Raw genomic sequence first — 25764 nt, forward strand, 5'->3', positions numbered from 1 at the left:
CTTCTTGCACCTGCTACTTTCTCTGCTGTTGTGTCTTCCCTCATGAAGTCATTATAAATGTATCTATCGAGGGCCCCTGTTCAGGCGCATCCGGGGATGGGAACATGAGTGCAGTCATCTGTTGAGCGCCTGCTGTGTGCTAGGCTGTGTCCTGGCTGCCCCCTCCCCCCCGGGAGGTGGATTATGATCCCATTTGACAGGCAAAGGACTTGAGTCTCGCAGAGAACAGTGAACCTGTGAGCGACTCACAGCCCGTGACACGAAGTCTGCTCTTTCCGTGCCAGGGGCAAATCCTCCACACGAACCAGATGGAGAGCTGGCTCATCTGTCGAGCCATCACTGATCCTCCGCCCCGAGCCCATGGCTCGGTTCCGGGTGGCTCAGGCTCCTGAGACGGGCACCTGCCGACACGCCTCTGTGTCCAGGTATGGACCACATCCCGTTCATCGCGGCGTGGTCGGTGGCCCGCACAGCTCCAGATGCCTCTGGCCATGCCGGGTCCTCAAGCCTTTCACCGAAGCCGCCTGTTCCGGGCAGGGCTGATGTCTCAAGATCGTATAAACAGAGGCTGGGGCGTCTCCCTCTGAGCTGTTCTCCTCTCACCTTCGCGCTTCGCAGGAAGCACCTAAGACGCTGTGCCACGCCTTGGGCAGGGACATGCCAGCCACGGCCTCATCAGGGAGGTTGTCCTCCTTGTCTGAGGCACAGCCGTTGTACCTGGAACGCAACAGTTATCCATATACTTCCTCTGTAAAGTCACAGCTAAAATTTAGTTCTCAAAATCAAGATTAATTCTGCTCAATAAAATCCATTTCTAAAACCTTTTCAAAACCTAATAACCGATGTTCTAAACCCTAATCTTCTTAGAATGCATGTTTCCTTCAAACCACTGCCCTCTCGCAGTGAACCACTGGGTAAGAGACAATCACGGCAAACGCATACTATATGCTACGCGTGCCAGACACCCGCACCAGTGCTCTCCAAGTACTTTCTGCTTTTCATCATAACCTATGGACTAGGTGCTACTATCATCATCCCCATTTTACACGTGAGGAAATGCATCACAGGAAGCCTACGTTGCCAAGGCCACACGTCTGCTAACTCTGGAGTTCATGCTTTATTTCTTTAATTTCTCATTTACGTAGGTAATATACTCACCCGGCTCGAAAATCAAAACCATCTAAAAAGGCCAAGTCTACCCCCACCCCCAGTCTCCTGCTTTGTCTCTGACCACCCTGGACCCCAACTCCTACCTGCAGGCGCAACTTCTACTAGTCTCTGGAGCATCCTTTTTGAGCTGTAGATGTCAATGCAAGAGCGTGCGAATATGTTCCTAGGTTCCTCCCCTTGTTACACAAACCGCAGGTGCTGCGCACGCCTGTGTCCCGGTTAGGGATCTCCCTGCCGGAGCTTCTTCCTCGGTTCATAAATATCTCTCGTCTTTTACGCGTGTGCGTGCGCCCGATGGACCTGCCCCAGCCCAGGTAACCAGTCCATCCACAGAACCTCGGTTGTTGCAGTTTTTGCTACACGCACAACGTTGCCGAGAATAACCCTGATGCCCATCTTTTCCCATCAAAAGATAAGCATTTGTATGATGTTCTTAGTATTGACGAATCCCCTCTATATTAACTGACCAATTTGCACACTTTCCTGCAATTTGAGTAAATGCAGGAAAATAAGTAATTTTCTTACAGCCTCACCAACAGAACGTGTTGTTAAATGTTCTTGAATCTTTGCCCATTTTGCAGGTGAGTCTGTGTTCCTTGTGTTACCATGAGGATGAGTGGTTTCTCATAATTTCTTTCCCGTGAGCCATAATATTCACATCCCCTGCCCCTTTTTCAGTTGGTTTGTTGGTCTTTTTCTTGATGAAATCCGGGGTTTCTTTAACCATTTTGTTATAGTAACTCCCAGGAGAAATGGAGACAATATTAATAAAGGGAATTACCATAAGTATGACATTTTATCATAACTGTTTTAGGTAAAAGTTAAAAACTCTCCCTGATTACTTTTCACATTAAACTCTATTCATCAAATAAAGTAATTCATATTAAATGCTCTACAAATTCCAGCCCATTGGTTATTCATTAATATAATAGGAAATAAAACATTTAGAGAAGATAACGTAAAAATGTAAATAATGAGATTAAGATTCAGACCCTGAGAATTTCACCAACAACAGGTGATTAATTTGTTCCAAGAAGCTTTCATCTGTACTCAGCTCATCATGACCATTTCAATAATGAGGAAATAAAGGAAAATCAAAAGCTTTTTCTTCTGTCACCTTTCTGAAGCGCAGTGCCAATTATATGTAGTGTCTGAATTTCTCGGGATTTCTAAAATACTGTGTAGTTTTTTATTTTTGAAGCATCCGCAAACTCATCATCCATTGCAGACCATCTCCTTAGAGACATGACTGAGGGGTTGCCCTTAGCAACCATCCTAACCCTCCGGACTATTTGTACCTGCAGCCCTCAGCTCTCAGGCAGCCGGTCGTCTTGGACTGTAGGTGCGCAGAGCTGTAGGAGACACTTTTGAGTTCCTACCCCGTGGAGTACTGTGAATGCCGGAGCTAACTTACAGCCCCTCTGCTTTCCCCGGCCTGGGAAGGAGGGGCGGAGGGCAGGGTCTGGGGCACTGGCCTGGAGCCAGAGCAATGCCAACGGCCCTGAGCCTCACAGGCAGACGTGCCGGCTCAGGCCCTCGACCAGGCCAGTGTGTGCGAGCCTCTGGGATCACTTGGTCATAAAAAGCTGGCAGAGCCAGGACACTGCTCCGAAAAGGATACACTCGCAGCGACGTGTGTCGCCAGGCAGGACGTACTGAATGCTTAGAGGGCATGGGCTTTGGGGAGAAGTTCTGGAGCCCGCAGGGGCCACCCGCGGAACAAATCCCCACGCCACCAGGTGGTCGGGGCCCTGGTCAACCCAGTCCCAGCAGGACTCGGCGGCCGCTTCCCTGCTGGAGGATTTGCGAGTGTGGGTCAGGTGACACTTCCTTATCTGCGACTGAGTTTACTGACCAATGTGGCTCAGCCACAGGACCTTAGAAAGAAGGCCAGTTTGCACTCCTGTGGTTCTGCTGTATTGAAGTAGATCCCCATAACTCCTCTCTGTTGGGAGCTGAGTCGTCTGCATAGGCTCTGAAATCCCCGACGGGCTCCATCTACGCACAGGGAGTCCAGGACCAGGTCATCTGTCCTGTAGCCACAAACACACTCCTGCGTGGGTCAATACGAACTCGTAGTCGGGCTGGTTCTGGTTCCGGTTCAGACGGGAATCGGTCTGTAACGAGTGGAGGGTGACGGGGACCCTGCCCCCTCAGAACTGAGCGGAAGTGCAGGGCCCTTTACAAAAGCACGGGCAGCACACGGCGGCCAACTACAAACGCTCGCTCCTTTTCGCATTTCTCTTTCATGGCTAATTCGTCCCTTTAAACCCGAAATGCAAAGCTAGCCTTTCAGGAAGACTGCCCTGTGCTCGCTGTGAGGGGCCTGGAAGGCCGGGCAAGGACAGGGGTTCCCGGGCATCTGGACGGCCATCCTGGTGTGTCCCTCGAGGACACTCATCCCCGAGGCCCGGGGACAGAGGCGCACCTTCTGGAGGAAAGCTTTGATCTCAGCTCGGAGGGAACAAGGCCCGACCTTCCAGACTCCCCTGTGCAGCCCAGCCTCCCTTCCAGGCCCTTCTGCCAGCTCTGTCCTCATCTTGGCCAGCCGTCGAGGCTACTTCTTTCTCAGGGTCCCCGGCCCCGACTCGGGGCTGTGGGACCCGGCGTCCCCCTCCTTCCCACAGCCTCTGCTCCGCTGCGACACCCCAGATGCCAGGTCACTTTCTCTGAAACTCCCCCGTCCACCCCAGATTTCTCCTGGTGGCACGTGGGTCTGAGCTCCCTGCTGGGACATGGGCTCTGTGGACGCAGAGACTCATGCCCCCTGACCCCGTGCTGTCCCCGTCCTGTCCCCGTGGGCGTGGACGAGGGGACTGAGCCACGTGTGCTGCGTGGAGACCCTGAACAAATCGCTGGGTGAACGGGTGAGTGAACCCGGGACTGTCCACACGCACACAACTTAGCATCAAATCAGTGACCGTCAACATCGACTACACTGCTCCTTACCGCCTGTTACCTTTGGGCTGTTTTCCTCCCACCCAGGGTCTTGGAAATTCTATTGTGGAGGCAGTGGTCCCGAAAATTCCGAGGCAGTTACCTCTTGTCCCCGGACCAGGGCCTTTGCGGGGTGACTCATCCCCCCAGGATCAGAGGCGCGTCTCACACGTTCCGCCTTCTGACCCAGTTCTGAACATCTGTGTTGATTTTCCTTTCTTTCTTTTTTAAAACTCTGTTTGGCCCACAGTGTAGCGAAATGAGAGGTTTTGCTTTGCATCCCGAGGCTGATGGACTCGCGCTGTACCCACTGCAGTGGCAAAGGGCCCCGGCGCCGTGGCTGCTCCTAAGAAAACGTGCTTCGTCCTGTGGCCCGAGGACGACAGGAAGCAGGGAGCGAACCCCAGTGTCAGCACAGTGTAAGGGGGGAGCATCTCACACCCTCCCCAAAACAGGCCTACACCCCACAAGCACACACACCTGACAGCGGTGTACGTCCCACATGCACACACAACCCCGATGGGGACCTGAGTCTCCCTGACCCTGAACAAGGGTCTCCTGGAGGCCCCTCTCCTCCTTGCCTTCCCCCTCCATTCCCCCATTCGCCCCCCTCATTCGACGCTGTCTCCTCTCCGACACCCAGGCTCTCCGTCACTGAAAATTCTTCAGTCAGAATTTTCTGGGTTCCAGACACGGGGCCGGGGGCCACGACGTGGCTGCCACCCACCTCACACTGAGATCCCAGGGACCGGGACCCCCAGAAGCGGCTCTGAACTGCCACTCGTCCTGGAACTTGTGTCCCCCTGGCTTCCGACAGCTGTCCCGATGATTTCAGTGTCCTATCACCCAGGGCTGTCAGGGACCCATTCTGTAACCAGCCCTCAGCCACTCTCAGCCCTGGGTGACAGGGAACAGTCCCCCCCGAGTTCCAGTAGGTGAAGGCTCTCTGGGGTCTCCTGCAGAACAGAGCTAGTCGGGGCATTTTCCAGCCTTACCTGTGAAGACCCAATTCTGTGGTTTCTCAGACCCTGTCTGCGCTACCTGCCATGATGGTCTGGCACCTCTACTGGATCTTAATTACCGGCCTGGTCACCAGGAAGTGTGGTGTCCCAAGGGAGATAAAGGGTGTCTTGTAAGCAACGGGCCTGGGGACTGTCTTCAAGCAAATGAGAGGGTGCTGACCACTCACAGGGAAATCAGTTCAGCCCTGCAGACCCAGCAGGTCAGGGAGTCCGGGGTCGTCCACCCAGAGGCCTCCGGTCCACGTCGGGGCCGCGCCTTCTTCCTGAGTACCGGGCACGATTTCCTGTTTCTTTGTATGCCTTGCCACTTCTTGTGGCCTCTTGGACATTTTACGTAACCTGGTGGAGGAATTCGGGGTTGTGACTTTTCCCTGGGGAACTGTTGTTGTTATTGTTCCGTGTTTATTTGTTTAGTCACTCTCATTGTGTGGCACTGACGTCTCTGCTGAGGTTTTTTCCTTTCTTTTGACTTTTTTAAAGCCCAGCTGCCTAGGAGCCGAGTGATCAGAGGAGGACTGGCCAGCACAGGTGATGACTCACCTCACACCGGCACTCCCAGTGCTAATGCCTGGGGCGGGGACCGCGGGCACCTTCACCATCTAGGAGGCTTCACGGCTGCCCAGCGGCTGCCTCTGCGGGCCTCCCCTTTCTCCTGTGTCCCCCGCTCCGTCGACCAGGCGTGCGTGGTGGCTCAAGGCCCCTCTGGTCTCCACACGTGCGCATGGCCTCTGGGCGACAGGAGTTGTGGGGTCTTATTAAGCCCCCGTGGCTGGTCCGCCTCCTGGAGTCCCCGGTAAACACCAGCTAGTCCCCCGCCCACTGCCCGCCCTGCCTCCCTGGAGGCCACCGCCTGGGGGAACAGCGCTCCGGGCCCAGCCAGCCCTCCCGCGCGCGCTCGCTCCCAGCTTGAAGCCCCTAGGGCAGAGCTCAGTTTTTGGAGCGCTCAGGTGACCAGGACAGTTGGTCCAGCATAATCGTTGCTTTGGGGGAAGAGGATTTGTCGCCCTCCCGTGTTGCTGGAAGTGACTCTTGCCAAGTGTTTTAATCATCTTCTCACGGTGACGCCCACTCCAAGCAGAACAGACAAGCAGAGCCCAATTCCGGCTCCTCCACTGCATGGTTCGCAGCTCCCCGACCCCCAAACACACTTGGCAGCGGAAGCAAAGACCTGTCGCGTTTGGTGGTTTGAAGGCCATCGGGGTCTCCGCTCCACATCAGTACCTGGCCTGGTGGCTGCTTCCCCTGCGGGTAGATGTGGCTGATGGCAGGGGCCCGACGGGGGCTCTGGGGTCAGCTGGGACCTTTCCTTCTTTCCTGAAGCCACACTGGCAAGGAGGACTGTCCCCGGCCTTGTACCCAGCCTCTTTTCCATACAAAGATTTTCAAATAGAGACTGAGGGTTACCTTTTTCATCCCAAACCCCAAAGCTAATCATAACTAAAAATCTTTTAACTTTTATAGACACAGAGAATATATTGGCAGCTCTCAGTGTAGTTCAGTTCATTAAAGGCCTCCTGACTTTTTATGTTAAAAAGTATTTATTAATTTACATTATCCCTACTATCTCATTTAAAACGTCTTTAAAATCGCTCAATAGTTTTACACTTTTACCCAGCAGAACTCGGCTTACAATTGTTCGCCAATTCTGTTTTGTTAGAACTGTTAAACAGATACCAGGGAGGCTCATAAAGCAAACATCGTTCTAGATGTTTATTTAAAGTTATCTTTTGTTTATGAACAATACCTGTGAAGTCCCTAATTAATACAAACAGGCTTGAACTAACAATGGATCAAGAGTTCAACTGTTACACTAGGTGCTTTTTCACTGTGTAAAAATAGCATTTTATCATTCAAATGAAACAATTAAGACATTTTCCTTTTGATGTTGATTGCGATTGTCAAGAATTCTAATTTACTAATGTAATCCATTTAAATAGATTCCACGTCTGTCTTTTCAAATGCCATAGTCTGTGCGGCAGTGCACAGGGCACGCACCTCTCCTGCAGCCCAGCTGTTCCCCTCGGGCCCCTAAGCTCCTCAGCTGTCCCTGGCCTGTGAGCAGAGACTCAGGGCAAGGCCCTGACTGGGTCAGGGGACGGGGTGGGGCATGAGCTGCTGGGAGACCATGTGCGGTGGGTGTAGGGGCTGCCCAATCCACTAGATCCAGACGCAGTGCCCGAAGATCTGCTTAAACCCCAGTTTCAAGTCTGCTTTCCACACGTCAAATCCCGTGTGTCTCAAGCTAAAGAATCATAATACACTTGTGCTGGGGGGCAAGTTTAGAAATCGTTCAGTAAATGCTATTCCTTTCGCAGATGAGGAAACTGAAGGCCCAGAGAGGTGGCCTCGCTGGCCTGAAGACACACAGTGTCGGTGGCAGAATTAGACTTGTTCCCAGGGCTGCTCGTGTCTAACCAGAGCCCCTTTCCGCTCCGCCAAGGCCTCCGAGTCAGGCCCTCTGCTCTCTGCACCTCTGATTTCCTGGAAAACTCACAGCTGGAAGGTGATTGCCTGGTGCAGTATCCCCAGCTCCCTGGACAGAGCAGGGCCCCCGCCTTGCAGCCACAGACCGAGAGGCAGCTGGAACAAAGGACGAATTTCACAGCCCCCAGCTGCCCCGGGAGCCAGAAGGAGGAAGCAGGGCAGGAGACCCTATGTGAGTAGGTGGGGAACACGTTCCAAAGGGGGAAAGCTCTGCAGGGAGTGGCTGGTCCCCTCCGCTCACCTGCTTGACAAACACGGAAGGTTTATACAGAGAAGCCGCGAACAGCTGGTGCGGTGATGGCCCCTCACAGCCCTCACACACGCTCTGGAAATGCACGGAGGTCTCGAGAGGTTGCGCACAAACGGGCAGCTGGCAGAAGGGAGTCTGGGTCTCAGACATTCCACGGAATTGCACAGACACCTGAAGTCACGGCCACGCGAGGCCAAGAGTAACCTGGGGTCCCTGCTCCCTGCGCAGGAAGACCCGGCCGAGAAGGGTCCCCGTGAAGCGGGGCCGGCACCTTGGGCCCTGGTAAGTCCACACGGCTGGCTCCTTCGGGGCAACTCCAGCAAGTCCGGTCTCTACTTCTGGTTCCCGGAACCCAAAGAGGTGCTTCTCCGGGGCCGCGCGCTCATCCAGCTGCTTGTAGACTGAGCGTTAGCTCCGTGTTACGGGATCAACAAACCCAGAGATCCGCAGATATTCCTGCCTGACGACACCCCCAACTCAAAGAGGGCCTGACAACCACCCCCTGGCGTCAAAGCCCCTGGTTGATTGTTCCTTCCCCAGTGGACCTATTGGAAGATAAATTACAGGCGACAAAACAAGACCTCGTCCTCAGCGGGTGGTTCTTTGCTGAAGGACCCCATGTCTTTCAACACCCCTGTTAGGACACAGCTTTCTGCTCGGGGCCCCTCCTGCTGTCGCAAGGTAGCTCCACACCTTGGAAAGCAAAGCCCACGTTATCACAGGCCCAGAAGTGTTATTTTCTTTTAGCCAATAGTACATGCTCGGGCTTATGCCGACTCTGTACTAGAGTCACACGGGTCATGATGGCAGGAAGCTCAGGACCACAGACTGTGGACCAGGATGCCAGCCCCCTCACCGGCCCGGTTCTTTGACAAAGGAGGGGGCCTCTGTCAAAGGAGGGCCCTGGCCCAGCGAGGTTAGGGGTCACTGCAAGACGTCCTGGCTGGGTGAAGGCCGAGGAAGCCTTTGAAGCTACGTCTTCTAAGCCCCAACCTTCCAGTCTGTGGCCTTGATGTCACATGACATCGAGGCCAGAAGTAGGGACTTAGGAACAGACGTAAAAGCAGGAAAGAAAGTACAATACTGCCCTCTGACAAATGCTCACGTTTTCTTTGGGCCAATCTTCTTTGCAATTATCCTTAAGTAAATATCCAGAAATAAATTTTAAATACAGCCCCGTGGTTCTTCCAAGGAACTGATTAAAGGAATATTCTGTAAGCGAGGAGGAACATCTTATTGAACGTTTCTTGGAAGACACAAATATGATATGAAACCGTAAAACTGCACTTCATCGTGTATCTTTCCTGCTTGAAAAACCTTAGTGACGGAAAAAAGGGGTCTCTTGAGGGATTAGGGCAGAAACCCATCTCATCTTCGGGGAGCAGCTGCCGTCGGTGGCGGGGGAGACGCGAGCTGCAGAACAAAGAGAAAGGCGCGGGGCTGGAGCCGAAGTGGGGCGTCTCTTCCCCGGGGGGTTGCCCCCGACCCCGCTGGGGCATCACCTCTCGGGGGCCACGTGTGACTGTTCAGGGCTCGCCTGGGAAGCCTGGACAAAAAGGGGAATTTAAATGTGGTCATTTGGGGGCCAAGATGCGTGACAATGCGGTCGGTTCCCGAGCTCAGTCTGGTGTTTGGGGGGCCATGTGGGGCTCCGGTGAGGCCTGTTTCCTGCGAAGTGACACAGGGACCACCGGCAGACGGTGTTTATAAATCCAGCGGTGGGGCCGACTGATCTCGCAATGGGCCGGGTCACACAAACAGTTCATTATTCTACAAACAGACACGCACAAACGTCCTCCGCCAAGAGGCTGGGCGGTGACCGTGGGAAACGCCCCACCCGGGGGAGCCCGCCCTGCAAGCGACTCCAATGTGGCTCTAGCCACAGAAACACGGCACTTAACTCGGGGCTTGTTTGTAACTGCTCCAGATAGCTGAGATAAAATTAGGACTGAACGCAGAGCTCTGAAATTTTCTAATTTGGGGGTTAATCTATTTCAACAGGCTCTTGGCACGCATGTGAACATGTGTGTCCCTGCGTGTGCGTGTGTGTGTGTGTATGCACCCCTTTGAGGTTTACTTACTTGGTAGCATTAATTCTAAAAGGACACGCCCAGGGGGATGTTATGAGGTAACATGTTAGAATGTAGACATTATAAACGGAATTTCTGTTTTCCCAGTAATTGCAAGCAGGTGAAATTAAATATGAGAAGAGAGAGAGAGAGAGAGGAACAGAAATAAGGAAAACCAGCTCTGGTTATCTGAGATGAGTACCGATAAATACCATTGCTTCACACCCCTGGCAGGGTTTCTGGGGGGCAGAGGGATCAGTAGCTTTCAACCCAGTACAATCCATTCAGTGCTCATTTAGCACAGATGCAGATTGGAAACAGTGACGACTTCGAAGCTAAGTAGACGTAAGGAAATGAGTTTTAGATCAGTTGAGAGCTGAGTGACTTCTCGAAGGGGCAAGGGGCAGCTGGCAAGCCCTTCGCTCGTGTCCAGACGCCTTGTGGGGAGGCGCCAGGAGCAGTGCAGAGGGGGTGGGTCCAGGGCGTCGGAATCGCCCCGTGTCTGGGGTAAACCAGCTGCACAGGGAACAGACTCTATGAGGCCGTGCTCGGATGACAGAAGCACAGAGCCCTGCTGAAGCCATAACACAACGCTTCAGGTGATAACACAGCTGCACACCGGAGAGTAAACGACTCACAAGACCTCACGTCTGGCAGCATCGAAGCCTCCAGAGGGGCACTCAGAGCAGGGGCCAGGGGTGGGTAAGCTGGGGGCTGGCTCCCCGCAAAAGAAAAAAAAAATCAGTTTAAGAGGAGAGAGGGAGCTCTTACTTGGCCCCAAAGTATAGATTTTGGAGTCAATTTCAGTCTGTGATCAGATTTTTCAAAATGCATTTGGTTTTAAGCAGGCGGGTGACTTACGGAACACGTCTCGGGGACTCTGAGACCTGGACTCGGTGGCTGCGTGGGGAGAGCTGGGCCCAGCAGGCCTTGTGCGTCGCCCAGGCCCAGCGTGCTCAGCACCCATGTCGATGCCTGTGGGACCGGAGCAGGGAGAACGGGGGACCCTCGGGAGATGCAGACAAAGCCCGGTGAGAGCCCGTGGCCTTGACATCCTGCACTGGCGTCCCTGAGACTCAGACTCATCCCAGGATCACTGCGCAGAGGGAAGCGGGGCTGTGAGGGAGGGACGTGGCCCTTCTCTCTGGCCCCAGGGTCTGCGCGAGGACCGATGTGTACAGACAGTCACTGAGTATTTGTCGCACCAATGATCGAATGTCCGAGCGAGGGGACCCCGGAGCCCAGGGCCAGGCTGCAGAGAAGCCACGGGCGTCGGTGCCCTCGGGGGAGCAGGGACAGTGCAGAGTCTGCTGTTCCCCTGCCCCTGAGGTCTCCTCACCCAGCCCCCTGCTGCAGGCTCCCCTGTGGGTTTGGGCAACGGGAGGCCTTGGTGGGGTCTGGAAGCAGGAGGAAGGGCAAAGCTAGGGTATTTCTTCCTCTGTCTCTGTTATAATTCTTCAGAAAGCAGGCGGTTGGAATCAAAGCTTGTTAAACACCCCGAGCTAGTGAGAGTGTGGGACAGGCCCTTGCGCCTGCTCTGGTGGGGATGCAGGTGACACCAGCGTTTTGAGGGGCAGTAAGTGGCACCCATCACAGTTGAGGAGATGCGGACCTTTGACCCCAGCAGTTAGAAATCTGGAGGCTGAGAGTCTAGGAACCTAAGACTCTGTGAATTTATCTAGAGTCTAAGCATCTATCTCACCAGTAGCTGTTTTATACCCACAGGCATTCAGGGCTGTCAGAGTGAGATTAGAAACAATCCAGCTCTCCATCAGTAGGGGCAATCTGAAATGAATTACAGTCTGTCCAGACGACGTTACGTTTGAATCCTCCCGGAAGCACGAAGTAGATCACCTGTACTGACCCGGCAGGGAGCCGCCGGCCTGAGAAGGTGATGCTCCCGGGAGAGTGAGTACAGGCCCCCCCGCCCCGTCCACTCAGGAGGCGAGTCCTTGCCAGCTCACCTCTGTCTCGGCAGCAGTGGCGTTTTCTGCTTCGAAAATCATCTAGGATGTGAAGCAAGGGCGTCCTTCTACCTACATCTTAGTCATGGAAACTCCAGTTTCAGTAGATGCTCTTAGGTAGAAGAAGAGGAGACCCCTCAGTTTTTGTGCATCTTCTTAGAGTTTAGATAGCTGCTGACTCTCACCAAGTATCTTACCTGAAGGAAAAAGTCATCATTTCAAAAAGCAAAGCTCAGATCTACATTCAGTTGCTACAAAATGGAATGAAATAAACCAGCTGGATTCAAACAAAGGTCCCTGAGCTGGTGCCTCCGACGGGTGGTTCACACAGCACAGAGATGGGCAGGGCCAGACCCTGGATTGGGATCTTGGTAAAACTCAAGGTCTTAGTTTGCATAAAATCATAAACTCATAGAGATGACAGATCTTCTAAGATTTTTTTAAGCAGTTTGTTTGTGGATCTCTTTTACGGCCTTCTTGTCTTGGTGGGCCTCCGTGACGGGGTTGAAGAAAACTTACACTCTTCCCAGGAACCGGTTTCACTTCCAAAAGCACCTGGAGCAGGGAATTCTCCCGAGCTGCCCCAGCTTCTCATCTCAGACCTACAAGGACGTTTAAAGCTCACCATGCGTACAGTCAGAAGGTAACTGAGCAGTGACTCACCAGATCTCGTCAGTTTATCATCGGAATTGATGAGGTTGCTCGTCTGCACCAGGGACTGTGCCCAGGTGAGAAGGAAGCCCCCGAGGGGTGCTGGGAGCGGGCGGGAGTGGAGAGAGGAGGAGAGGGGGAAACCCCTCAGCCCCAGGGGCGGGGGCTTTGGCTGCAGTCTGGCTGGGAAGTCTTCTGTCTTGACTGAGCCATGAAGAATAAACACTCTGCACTGAACAATCTACCTCAGTGGGCCGTCATCCAGCAACCTTTTCCAGGCAGGCCTGTTTGCCACCTCTGACCAGAGCTGTTCTCCAGGATGGCGAAGCCTCCCTGAGCTTTTGTTACTGATTTGCGGGCACGAGTGTTGCTCCCCAATAGGTTGTCAGCGTCCCAAGGGCGGGAACCGTGTGGCATCCGCTGCTTTGCAATCTTCACGGCTCTCGGCTGAGTGTAAAGCCCACGGCCGGTGCTGGGGAGGTGCTGACTGGGGTGAGATGGTCCTCACGGTCCACCCCCAGCTCCCCCTGCCCCGGTGCATCTGTGCAACCCTGTATCACACATCACGGCTGCTGTTAAACGTACCCGCCAAGCGCAGCTCAAACCCATCCACCAGGGCAGGGGCTTCAGACTTGCTTTACCGCACCCCACGGTGAGGAAGATGTCTCCAGCAGCCATCACGCATGCATGGAAGGGAAACTCCCTCTGTGTGATGCATATGTCCTCACTTAATCTGTCTTTCTGTTCTGACCTGTAACTCCTATTCTGTCCTATTTCATTTTCAAAATGCCAGAAGTAGGTCCACCGAAAGGATGTCACAACCCACTAGTGATTTCAAAACCCTGCTCTCGGGGCCCCTGACGTCTTGGAGCCCCGTGAGAACCTTGGGTTGCAAACCTGAGCAGGACGCAGACCCATCAGCCCCCAGGAAGCCGCCTTTCCAGGGGGTGAGGCAACACATTAAAAGTAACTCACATACATTCCCATTAGCGTTTCCAGAATTAGCATGTTTATGCAATTGATGTTCCTTTTTTTCCAGAAAGCTATTAAATGAGCGGTGCACATCACACCGTGCTTTGGGGATGACACTGTCCCATAACTGCTGTGCAGCACGTCCGAGACTCTGAATACGCCACGTGGCACCTCGGCTAATTGCAGAAGCAGCTTGTTATGCTCTGCCGGCAGCTGCGGGGACCCCCCCCCCAACCCCGCCCGAGTGGCCCATTCACTGGAATCTAAAAGGAGAACTTCAACCCCAAGCCTCCTGTGCTGTTACTACCAAAGACTGGAGCCGGGGTCAGCCGCTAAGCTAGGGGTCGCCAAGAGTTTTCGGGAAAGAGCCAGAGAGTAAATCCTTAGGCGTTGAGGGTCCTGCGTCTCTATCACAACTACTGAGTTCTGCCCCTGTGACCACATACGCAAAGGAGGGGGTGATTTTGTTCCCACGAAGCGGTATGTACGGACACCGAAGCTTGAGTTTCATATCATTTTCACATGTCATGAAACCTTCTTTTGACTTTTCTTCAGCATTTGAAAATATGGGAACCGTCCTTAGCTTGAGGGCTGTAACAAAACAGGCTGGAAGCTGGATGTGTCTCCAGGGCCTGTGGTCTTCAGCCTCTGATGATGGAAAATATTCCATCTCCACTGTGAGCCTCTCCACCTTAGGCCCCCGGGAACCCTGGATCAGAGGCACCAGGCAATTTTCTCTCTGTCTGTGCAAGGACAGTCACGTGGAGAGAATAAAGAATTGTTTATAAAGAGGCTGTCGCTGGGGGCAAGAAGCCTTAAAACAACTATAACTGTTCACAGAGGAGGGAGAGGTTATAAACGGAAGGCTGGCAGGGGTGTTCCCCCACTGGTGCTGTGGGCACAGCTCCTTTCAGGATGAAAGGCTTAATCCATCTTTGAAAACAGTCAGGCTCGGCCCATCATGTGGTTTACCAGTGCCAACTTCCCGGGACAAACCGTCACCTGCTTTCACAGGGCTGATCCCGTCTTCGTGCGGATGGCAGGCTCAGGACCCAATAGGCGGCGAGCGGGATGAAGGCTTCCGTCACCAGATTGCTCTGATCAGTGCTGCGGGGTGGTCAGGGCCCACGGGACGCAGCTGGGCCTTCTCCCAAGCAGGTGCCGATGACTCAGCCACACACACGCCCACTTTCTTCATCTTTGCTCTTTAATTTACCAAATTAATACATGCAGATTTTAGAAACAAATCCAGCCAGTTCCGAGCTAAATGGACAGAAGACCAGCCACGTCCCCTCCTCAGCCATTCCCCTCCCGGCCCAAAACCCGCTGCGGCCGCGAGCGGCGTCCTATGTAATCCAGAGCCCATGTACGTACGTTGTGTCCGTGTTTGTGCCATTTTGGATGTGTTTTGTCCGTTTTTCATTCTTTGTTCTTTCACCTTCACGAGGTTCCGAGGCCAAAGCACCCATGCGTGTAGGTTCACCTGCATGGTCTTCAGGGCGCATTGTCCTGACCCGCCACCAGGTGAGCCTGGAGTTCGGACCTTGGAAAATTCCCAGCTCTTCTCTCCAGAAGCAGCCAACAGGGTAGTTGATCTTAACTGCGTGTTTGGTTGTGGTCCACACACTCTGAGTCAGCCACACCTTCAGACCAGAGGGAGTGTCACCCAAAGGCAAATTCCCACTGGCTAGCAGAGAGGGCCTTGCTCCCGGGGTCCTCCCACGGGGCGCTTTTGGTTTTAATGCTTCTGAGATGTGTGTTAACGTAAGCCCCCTGGTCCTGTGATATCTGTGGTATTTGGGGCAAATTTGACTTGAGGGGATTCCTTCAGAGTCAAAAACCTTTGACTGTGTCTGCAGAGACAGCCGCAGAGATGCTTTAAAAAAAGCTTTATTGCGGTATAATGTGTATGCCTGTATACAGAATTAACTCTCTTGAGTACACATGGAATGGTTTCCAGTACATTTACAGGGTTGTGCAGCCTTCACTCCAACCTCATTTTGGAACATTTCCATCCCCCAGAAAGGAGGCTTGCACCCACTTGCGACCACTCCCCTTCCCATCCCAGGCCCAGGAACCACCAATCTCCTTCTGTGTCTGCAGATTTGCCTTTTCTAGAAATTTCATAAAATGGCACCATACACTACATGGTCTTTAGTAAGTGGCTTCTCCCACTTAGCATAATATGTTTGCGGTTCATCCAGGTTGTAGCAGGTGTCAGTACTTCATTCCTTTTTATGGCTGAATAGTATTCCACAGAGTGGATATGGAACAGTGTGTGTACCTGTTCACCAGTGATGGACGTTTTGATCATCTCCACTTTTCTGGCCATTATGCGTAAGTCTACTGTGTACATTTACATACAAGTCTTTGTGTGGAGAAGCGATTTGGACGTTTTCATTTATCTCGGGTAGATACCTAACAGTGGAATTGCTGGCTCATATAGTACGTCTATCTATAGTACATCTAACAGAGGAATTGCTGGCTCATATAGTACGTCTATCTATAGTACATCTAACAGAGGAATTGCTGGCTCATATAGTACGTCTATCTATAGTACATCTAACATTTTGGGAAACCGACTGCAGCAAATGTCAAGTCTGTATCTTTGTTACTTGCTTTTAAGAAAGACCTTGGGTCACAGGACCTAACGGGAAAGGAGTCGGTCAAGCCCACAGCAGGCCAGCTGGGGACAAAGTCCTGACACCTTCCGTCCTTTCTGTCCCCCTGTCGCCCCTCATTCCTGCCCCTGGGGCTTCTCCTGGACTGAGTCAGAAGAGCAGTGTTCCTGCTGGCCAGGCCTCTGTGCACCGTCTCCACCCCGGCCAACATAGGGCGTTTCTAAGGGTAAAGGCATCTACAGACGCACACCGGGGCCCCCCTTCTCCCCAGGAGCAGTGACCACCACTGGGAGATCGGAGGACGGAGTATTCAATGCGCCTACGTCTGTCTCCCTGGGGAGACCCCAGCAGCGTCACTTACCTGCTGCCCCTTCACTATGATGACTCCGGTGCCCCCCATCATGGCTTAGATCTTGGGGTGCAGCCCTCCAAAGAGCAGGTGCCCCTTCTCTGGGGAGGAGATGAGTCAGAACGAACCCTCCTTGAGGGTCTCCCCAGACTGGCACGGCGAGTGCAAATTTCTCTACCCTGAGAATCAGACAAGGTCAAGAGAGAATTTGACTGCAGGTGGGAAAGTTCCCATTTGTGGTGAACATGGGCTTACAGCAAGGAGCCCTCTGCTGCTTCCCTGGACTCCTAACCCAGGGTTCCTACTGTCCCGTGAGCCCGTCTCCCCAGGAAACCCCTTCACACCCCGTCTGAAACATCACCCCTGCTCCCAGGCACAGATGGCTCCCTCCCCGGGCCCCTGCAAGGCCCCGGCGTGTGGGCTCCACGGGTTCCCGGCTTCAGCCGCACAGGAAGTCGAGTCCAGGCTGAACCCCTCACACAGCGGGGAGCGGGGGGTCTCCAGTTCAAGGCACTTTCCCACAGCGCGACTGTGTGTTTTGGCTCTGCTGAAACTCTCAATTGAGTTCACACTGAAACACTAACATTAAAAGATGCTATGTGCAGCCATGTAGGAAGTTCAACTTTAAAAATAAGCTTGTCTTTCAAGTCCAAACATAATGTTTTGGGGTCATTGTGGTTCAAACCCGTGAGAAAGGAGTCCCTCAGTGTACAGGCGGCTCTGCCTGGGTGGGAGGGGGGCCTCGGGGTCCCCGCGATGGCTCAGAAGCCCGGGAGATCCGCTCCCACCCGGATCCCTCTCGGGGACCCCTCAGGATGCCGGTCCGGGGGCCAGGCTTCCGTGCGGCGTCTGTAGCACCAGAAGGAGGGAGGAGAAACCAGGGCAGCCCCAGGACGGGGCAGTGTGTGGAGAGGGGCTTCCCGCAAGCAAAAGGGACGTCTGGAGGTCACAGGCTCATCACACTTGATAAAAGAGGCTGTGACGACTCGGGCTCCTTTTCCGCACGGTTCTCACCCAGGGCAAGGGAGCAGCTGGCGGCTCAGACATGTCCACACAGCAGCTGCGGAGCCGGATCCCTGCTAGACGGTTCCGCTGGAACTTGAATGGGCGACGCGTGACCTTCTGAAGGTCGGAAACCCTCTGAGAATCTAAGGCTGGGAACGCTCTCTCCAGAAAAACCTACACCAGCTCCACATTTTCACAAACAAGTCTGGGGGCTTCACACATGCCAAAGCCACGCGAGAGTTCTTTCTCAGAGTCGTGTTTTACACTCTTTTTACAATATAGTCCACTTTCGGGAAATGAAAACTCTCCTCCACTCCTTTTAATGTTGATTGCAAAGCCGTCCACATAGTGTAGCTAAAAGAAGAGCAGAGCAGTGAGACGAAGCCTTTCCGGATCACGGGAGCCCCTCCCCACTCTCCGCAAGCCGCTGCCCTGCAGGAGCGCGGAGACCGCGCCCGAGGCAGTAGGAGTGGCTCAGGTCACAGGGCGACTCTGTTTCATTCTCGGTATGTGATCGGGGCTGACCTCCGACAACCTGTAAGGACGGAACTGCACGCGTGCATTTTGTATTTGGACTTGCCGTGGTCACACTTAGAAGGACCTGACCTGTCTTCTGACCTCTTTTTTCCTCCTGGTTTCCCTGATCTTGCTGTAATTTACAGAGTCTGCAATACACACAGAGTAAAGAATTCACATGTAGCTAGTAGTTCATTCCACCTCTGGAAAGAGACGGGGCAGGATGAGGAAGTTAATGGGTCAACTGTCAATAAAACTTTTTCCAAAAAAGACCTTTAAATAATTTTACCATTTTCTCAAGCAAAATAAACCTTTCCCTTTCCTAAGAAATACTGATTGCGGAGAAATGTAGCCGTTCATTTGATGCGTATGGTTATCAGTTATTAGGTAATCACTAGTCAGAGAACTATAAACAAGAGAAGGACACGATCATCCTCTCCCACCTTGGAACTGGGGGCATCCCTGCTGGGAGCGGTGGTCCATGGTGCACGCAGAACGGGAGGGAGGGAAGGCAGAGGGGACAGGAGTGGACTCGGGGCAGGTGCGCTCAGGTATACCTGCCAGAACTGCATCACACACACAGCTGAGGAGGGACTCGGAGATCCAAGATCTTGGGGCTTATATTCAATTGATCTGCATTACTTTATCGATCCTATGAATTAAGGATTTAAGTTTTCTATCTTTCACTGATAAAAGCACTAGGAAATCAAGAGGCAAAATTATTTTTCTAGGATTTCACTGTTGTTGGAGCCTGAACCAGGGTTACTATTCATAATATTGGCTCTTAACCTTAGAATCCTACTCCCAGGAATCCATCCTAGAGAAATAATCACACACACACAAGGAGCCACGTCAGAGCTGTTCATGTAGCAAAACACAGGAAACTGTTGACTGTCCAGCAAGAGCCTCACGCCCCAGACTTCAGACCCTCAGTTTCCTACACCATCATCAACTACCTGTATTTTTACTCACTTTTAACACTTTTCTTTACGTCTACTTTAAAGCAACTACCCTTCTTTTTACTTAGCTTCATTCTAAGTAATAATATCCAAGACATAATAGGAATATGCAGTATTCCTACATATTTTCCTCTGATATACATTAACATTTAAAATTTTTTCCTGTAGAATTCACTGCAGTTACCATGTTATGATAACAAAAGCAGGTCATTCTTAATGTGTCAAATTCATTTATTAATTTGAATAAAAACATAGGATCCCCATCAAACAAATTCTAAATCTGCTTTGAAGTTGAATCGATCAAGAAGTATCTATTTGGAAGCTACGTACCTACTATCGTATTGTACCAAGGATAGGGCTGCTGTCTTCACAGAATAGTTGGATCATTGGTAATCAATCATGAACCGAGTGAATGTTCCAATATTTGGGGAAGTACTGGAAAACTAACAAATTTCTCTGGATATGGTTTATCTTATAGATCTAGATGAGATCAGTTTGGAAAAGGGGCCTCATTTAGTTCAGAAAATCTTCAGAGTCCAGTGTAGTTCTGGGCTAATCAGAGACTAAAGGAAGTTTTTTGTTTGTTTGTTTTTTGCGGTACACGGGTCTCTCACTGTTGTGGCCTCTCCCTTTGTAGGGCACAGGCTCCGGACGCGCAGGCTCAGCGGCCATGGCTTACGGGCCCAGCCGCTCCACAGCATGTGGGATCTTCCCGCACCGGGGCACGAACCCGTGTCCCCTGCATCGGCAGGCGGACTCTCAACCACTGCGCCACCAGGGAAGCCCCTAAAGGAAGTTTTTAAGGAGGAGTAAGCTTGGAAGCCAAGCAGTCTTATTTTGAATTAGCATATTTTTTTTAAAAGATATGGAATTAATGATCAGGTATCAGTTCGGAATTTCTGGACTTCACTCCAAACCCAAGTGACCACTGACATTTTATCTCCTACCGTGATGACCCCTTGATGAGAGGCGAAAGGCATGAGGAACACTGCCAGCTATAAAATAAATTGTACTTCAATGTCTATGCTCTCTAAAGATAAATCTTTTCTTAATATAAGAAACTCACTGAAACAAATGAACGCTAATTAACATTGCTATTAGAATAAAAAGATTTATCTGTATGCTATGAAGTAATCTTATGTACATGTAATGATACATGTAGCCTAGGTTTGATAGCTTAAGGAAATCATCCACATAGCAAAATATTCAGCCATTAAGATTAGCTTTGTTGGTACGGGAAAATGTTTGTTATGATGTTAAACGGGGTTCAAAATACAGCATAAACTAAATTGTATAAAAATACATATATGAAAAAGTGAATGTAAATACACACAAATGATATGGTTGATAATCTCTAGGTGGTGAGATTAATTACTTTCTTTTTCTTTTTAATTTTACAACAGTGAGCTTGCATTACTTTTCAATGGGGGTTTATTTTCAAGCCTTTTATGAAGCGTCCATTTGATGAGTCTGTGAGCTGGACGTTGCCCAGGGCCCCTGTGATACAGAGAAATGGACCAGGAGTGAGTGAAGTGCGGACACTCCCCAAACGCTGTATCTTCCCCTCGGTTTAGAGCACTTCCTGTCCCCCGTTAGGGTCCTCTGGTTTCCCAGTGACTGAAGCTGGGAGAAACAGAATAAGCCCTCCTGAGGACTAACAGATGTCCAGTGAGACTGCATGATTTGATTGGATCGTCAATAGCTGAGCCGCCTTGAAAGCGAGCCCCGGGGCGTTTCACAGGGTTCTTCACTTTTACAGATGGGCCCCGCCTGGCCTCCTAAGACCCATGAGAATCAGAAACAGATGAGGAGTCAGGCCTGTCCTCACACATGAGAACCGCGGACTCACCAAAATCTCACAGTCCTCTCTGGGAAAAAGGCCGTCAACCTGTGCTCATAACAAATCACCTCGATGGTGACGCGGGTGATGATGTATATGACGGTGTAGGAAAATACGGTCACGTTCATAAACTGGCAGTCTGCTGACAAAGATGACAAGAATCTACCTCTGGGGAGACAGAGTCTGTGCTGGGCGTAAACGCTGGCCACCAGGGCTGCAGCAGCCTGGCCCAGCCCCGGGGATGAAGGATAAAGGACAGAGCGTCCCGGCCTCGGGGGCTCTGGCGGAAGCCGGCGGCCCTCAGATCCGAGCACTGGGGCTAAAAAGGGCAACTGTTTTTTCATAATCACAGTTTTCCACGTAACAGATTCTTCTCATTCTTCTGTGGGTTTAGCTCTTCCTTTTCCCAAAGTCCTAATTAGCAGTTTCACATCCTAACACTGAATAGCTGGAAAGCCCAGTCTGAGTAAACCATCTCTGCATGGGAAAACGCGAGACGCTAATGAGGGAGGATTTTGATTTAATTCATTGTTTCGCGTCAGTAACAATCACAGAGACCAGTCATCTTTCCTGAGGTTTTAATGGGAAACAATGGTATTTTAAAATTTCAGTTATTATTTTAGAACCAGACTCAGAAAGTTGAAATGTCCAAAGAAACCATCTAGATCTAAGCCAGAGTCTCTGTCGAAAGCTCACTTTGACTGAGGGAGGTGCAGGATCCCTGAGGAGGACTCTAAGCAAAGGTAAAGGGAGGTGCCCAGGCTCACATCCCCGCCTCCTGAAATACAGACACAGACACCAGCGAGCACGCATGCACACACAACACACCCCTACACACACGAAAACGCACCACCCCCAGGTCGTGTGAATCACCGCCAACACGACTGCAAAGGCCCCGAGGTGCCGAGAGCTCCGAGGGCCCAAGGGGATGGCCCAGGCCTGGCCTCTAGGCCAAGGGGTGTCAGCTCTCAGAAGGTAAGAATCGGGGTACTTTCTCGGCATGAAGGGTGCCTGGGAGGAGGTGAAGATGCTGTCCTGTTCTTGGACTCGGCCCGAACACTGGCCTCCGGCTTAACCAGCCTCAACAGCTACAGCTGGACTTACCCCTGTAGCTGCCCGTGGGGCCTCCAGCTGGTCAAGGGGGCACCATTCTCTCCCAGGCGACAGCACGAGCAGGGCAGGGAGGGGAGACCCTAACCCGGGTCGCTGAGGGTCCTCCACTCAAGCTTAGCTCAGGGTGCCGCATCTAGCTCCCCGCGGCCTAGCGATGTGGATTCCCCATGTCCCACAGATGACGGCCCCCGTGTGCTAAGTGTTGGGCACACGGCGACCACAAGACTTTTTTGTTTTCTGAGGGTGTGAAACGCGTCTCAGTCACTTTTACAACCTAGAAGTCCTTTCTATACAGAATATCTGAAGCCTGTACCACGAACCTGGAGAACTGTGGCCGGAGTGGGAGAAAGGTCTTCGCAGCAAGGCTGGGCCCTGGCTCCCCGGTGTGTGATCGGCCCAATTGCCTCATCAGAGCCGACGGCCCCCCCGCGTCCAGAAGGCCCTCCGGCCTGTGCAGGTTGTGTTGGGAACTTCGCCTCCCGGCAGTGGGTTGGGTTCCCAGCAGAGAAGGGAGGCCCTGCTGACTCAGGGACCCTCGGCCATCATCTCCAACACAGACAGCCCCCGGCAGGAGCCCCTGGGCAGGGCGGGGGCTGCACCCTCCTTCAGCCTGGGTTTCCCTTTTAGCCACTTGCATAAAGAAAGGCCTGGGAACTCTTTGCTAAAACGGCAAATCAGAGGACAAGTTTTATAGGAAGCTGGTGACACAAAGGTTCTAAAGAGCATGTCAGACACTGTGGCAGGTGAGGAGGGCCCACGGCCTCTGGCCCAGGGAGCAGGCCCCCCTGCACCTGCGATGTCCCCGAGGTGGGCTCACTGAGGCCGGGGGAGGCACCGACCCGGGGGGCCTGCAGCTCCTGGCTGTCATCCTGGGAGCAGCCCTTGTGAAACAGAGACTCTGAAGGGACCTGGATGTGGATATCTGGGGACAGACAGGTGCACCCAGATCTAGACGTGAGCCCTCCCGGCGGGACGGCCTCCAGAAAGGAGGCTCAAGTTCTGGGGACCCACTCACGCAGTGTCTCTAAGGCACCTCCCAGACCCGTTCAGCTAGGCTGCCACCTGCCTGAGGGTCAGCCCCGTCTGCTCCCTCCTCGTTCTGGTCGCTTCCCCAGTGTTCCAGGTCAGCTGGGAGGCTGGTCTCGGACATGATTCAACAACCTTCCCTGGCTCACTGACAGGTCCTGGCACCAGGGATGCCCCAGAGGAGCGCAGACCACCAGTGGGGCGTTCCCAGCTCTGACGTGGAAGACACAGCACCCAGCAGCCTGCAAAGCTGGGAGGGCTCACGGAGCAGCCCTACGTGTAGGACGCTGCAGCCTCTGGGCCAGAATAATCTCAGGCTGAATTTTTAGTGCAGTTTACATTTAGAATTTAGAGGGGACTTGTGTTCAGTGTGGACCTTGGGCTTAGACTCAGGGATGTGTGTGTGTGTGTGTGTCTGCATCTGTGTGCACCCAACACCCTAGGGGCCTACGAGACCTGCCTGGCCTTTAAAATAGTCTCACCTGAACCCCAAATAAATATATATCTGCTTTTGCAATTAGAGGTTCATCCCTTGGGCTTAAACATTAAAGATGGGGTTTAGGGTGAGGAGAAGAAGAGCTGACTCCTGTCAAATGTAAACAGCCCTGTCTGCTTTATCAGTTTCTTTCTTTCTCAGGATACAAGCGCCCCGTTGGTCTTTCACGGAGAAATAGCGACCGTCCGGCTGGCACACTTTGTGGGAGAGAAAACTGATCCCTAAAGGGAGTGAGCATCTACAATCGGCAGGTCTGGGAGGAAAACCAGCCCTCCTGGCACACAGGGGGGCCTTTGTCATCCCACCCGTAGCATCTGCCCTTTAGCCCAAAATACAGGGTCAAATCAAGTCAGTTCTCTCCTGATTCCCCAGTCCTGGTAAGCGTCTTCCTTAACTCAGAGTCAGGAAAATGACGCTGCCCTGGGGCATCCACTACATTCAAGGGGCAGGAAAGGAAGCGTCCCGCACGGGGTGGGTGTGGGAGCGTGAGGCACAGACCTCACAGATGACCTCGGGGCTTGAAGGTGGCGAAGTCCAGTTCTGTGCTGAGTAAAACCACTCAGCACCCGGAGCTTGGCATCTCCACACTGGTTCCCAAACAAGGTTCATCCCCACTTGTACTTCCCGTGTTTATCTTCTCAAAGTACCAACTTTTAGTTTTATTGATCTCTGCTATTGTTTTCTTCATTTCTATTTCATTTTTTTCTGCTCTCATCTTTATGATTTCTTTCCCTGTACTGAGTTTTCTTTGTTCTTCTTTCTCTAGTTGCTTTAGCTGTAAGGTTAGGTTGTTTATTTGAGATTTTTCTTGTTTCTTGAGGTGAGATTCAATTGCTATAAACTTCCCTTTTAGAACTGCTTTTTCTGCATCCCATACGTTTTGGATAGTCGTGTTTCCATTGTCATTTGTTTCTATGTACTTTTTAATTTCTTCTTTGAGTTCTTCGGTGATCTCTTGGTTATTTAGTAGCATATTGTTTAGCCTCCATGTATTTGTGTTTTTTACAGTTTTTTTCCTGTGATTGATTTCCAACCTCATAGCGTTACAGTCAGAAAAGATGCTGGATATGATTTCAATTTTCTTAAATTTTCCGAGGCTCGATTTGTGACACAAGATGTGATCTATCCTGAAGAATGTTCCATGTGCACTTGAGAAGAAAGTGTATTCGGCCACTTTCGGATGGAATGTCTTATAAATATCAATTAAATCTCTCCGGTCTATTGTGTCACTTAAAGCTTGTGTTTCCTTATTTATTTTCTGTTTCGATGATCTGTCCACTGGTGTAAGTGGGGTGTTACAGTCCTCTTCTATTATTGTGTTCCTGTCAATTTCCCCTTTCATGATTGTTAGCAGTTGCCTTATGTATTGAGGTGCTCCTATGTTGAGTGCATAAACATTTATAATTGCTGTATCTTCTTGGATTGATCCCTTGATCATTATGTAGTGCCCTTCCTTATCTCTTGTAACAGTCTTTATTTTAAAGTCTATTTTATCTGATACGGGTATTGTTACTGCAGCTTTCTTTTGATTTCCATTTGCATGGAATATCTTTTTCCATCCTTTCACTTTCAGTGTGTATGTGTCCCTAGGTCTGAAGTGGGTCTTTTGTAGACAGCATATATATGGGTCTTGTGTTTTGTTTTGTTTTTTAACATCTTTATTGGAGTATAATTGGAGTATAATTACAATGGTGTGTTAATTTCTGCTTTATAACAAAGTGAATCAGTTATACATATACATATATCCCCATATCTCTTCCCTCTTGCGTCTCCCTCCCTCCCACCCTCCCTATCCCACCCCTCTAGGTGGTCACAAAGCACCGAGCTGATCTCCCTGTGCTATGCGGCTGCTTCCCACTAGCTATCTGTTTTATGTTTGGTAGTGTATATATATCCATGCCACTCTCTCACTTTGTCCCAGCTTACCCTTGCCCCTCCCCATATACTCAAGTCCATGCTCTCATAGGTCTGCGTCTTTATTCCCATCTTACCGTTAGGTTCTTCATGATCTTTTTTCTTAGATTCCATATATATGTGTTAGCATACTGTATTTTTTTTCTCTTTCTGACTTACTTCACTCTGTAATCCTGGAGAATGTTCCATGAGCACTTGAGAAAAATGTGTATTCTGTTGTTTTGGGGTGGAATGGCCTACAAATATCAATTACGTCCATCTTGTTTAGTGTATCATTTAAAGCTTTTTTTTCCTTATTTACTTTCATTTTGGATGATCTGTCCATTGGTGAAAGTGGGGTGTTTAAGTCCCCTACTATGATTGTGTTACTCCCTCTGCTATATTGTGTCAATTTCCCCTTTTATCG

This window comes from Neophocaena asiaeorientalis, unplaced genomic scaffold, assembly GCF_003031525.2.
Source record: "Neophocaena asiaeorientalis asiaeorientalis breed wild unplaced genomic scaffold, Neophocaena_asiaeorientalis_V1.1 scaffold8, whole genome shotgun sequence".
Lineage (NCBI taxonomy): Eukaryota > Metazoa > Chordata > Mammalia > Artiodactyla > Phocoenidae > Neophocaena > Neophocaena asiaeorientalis.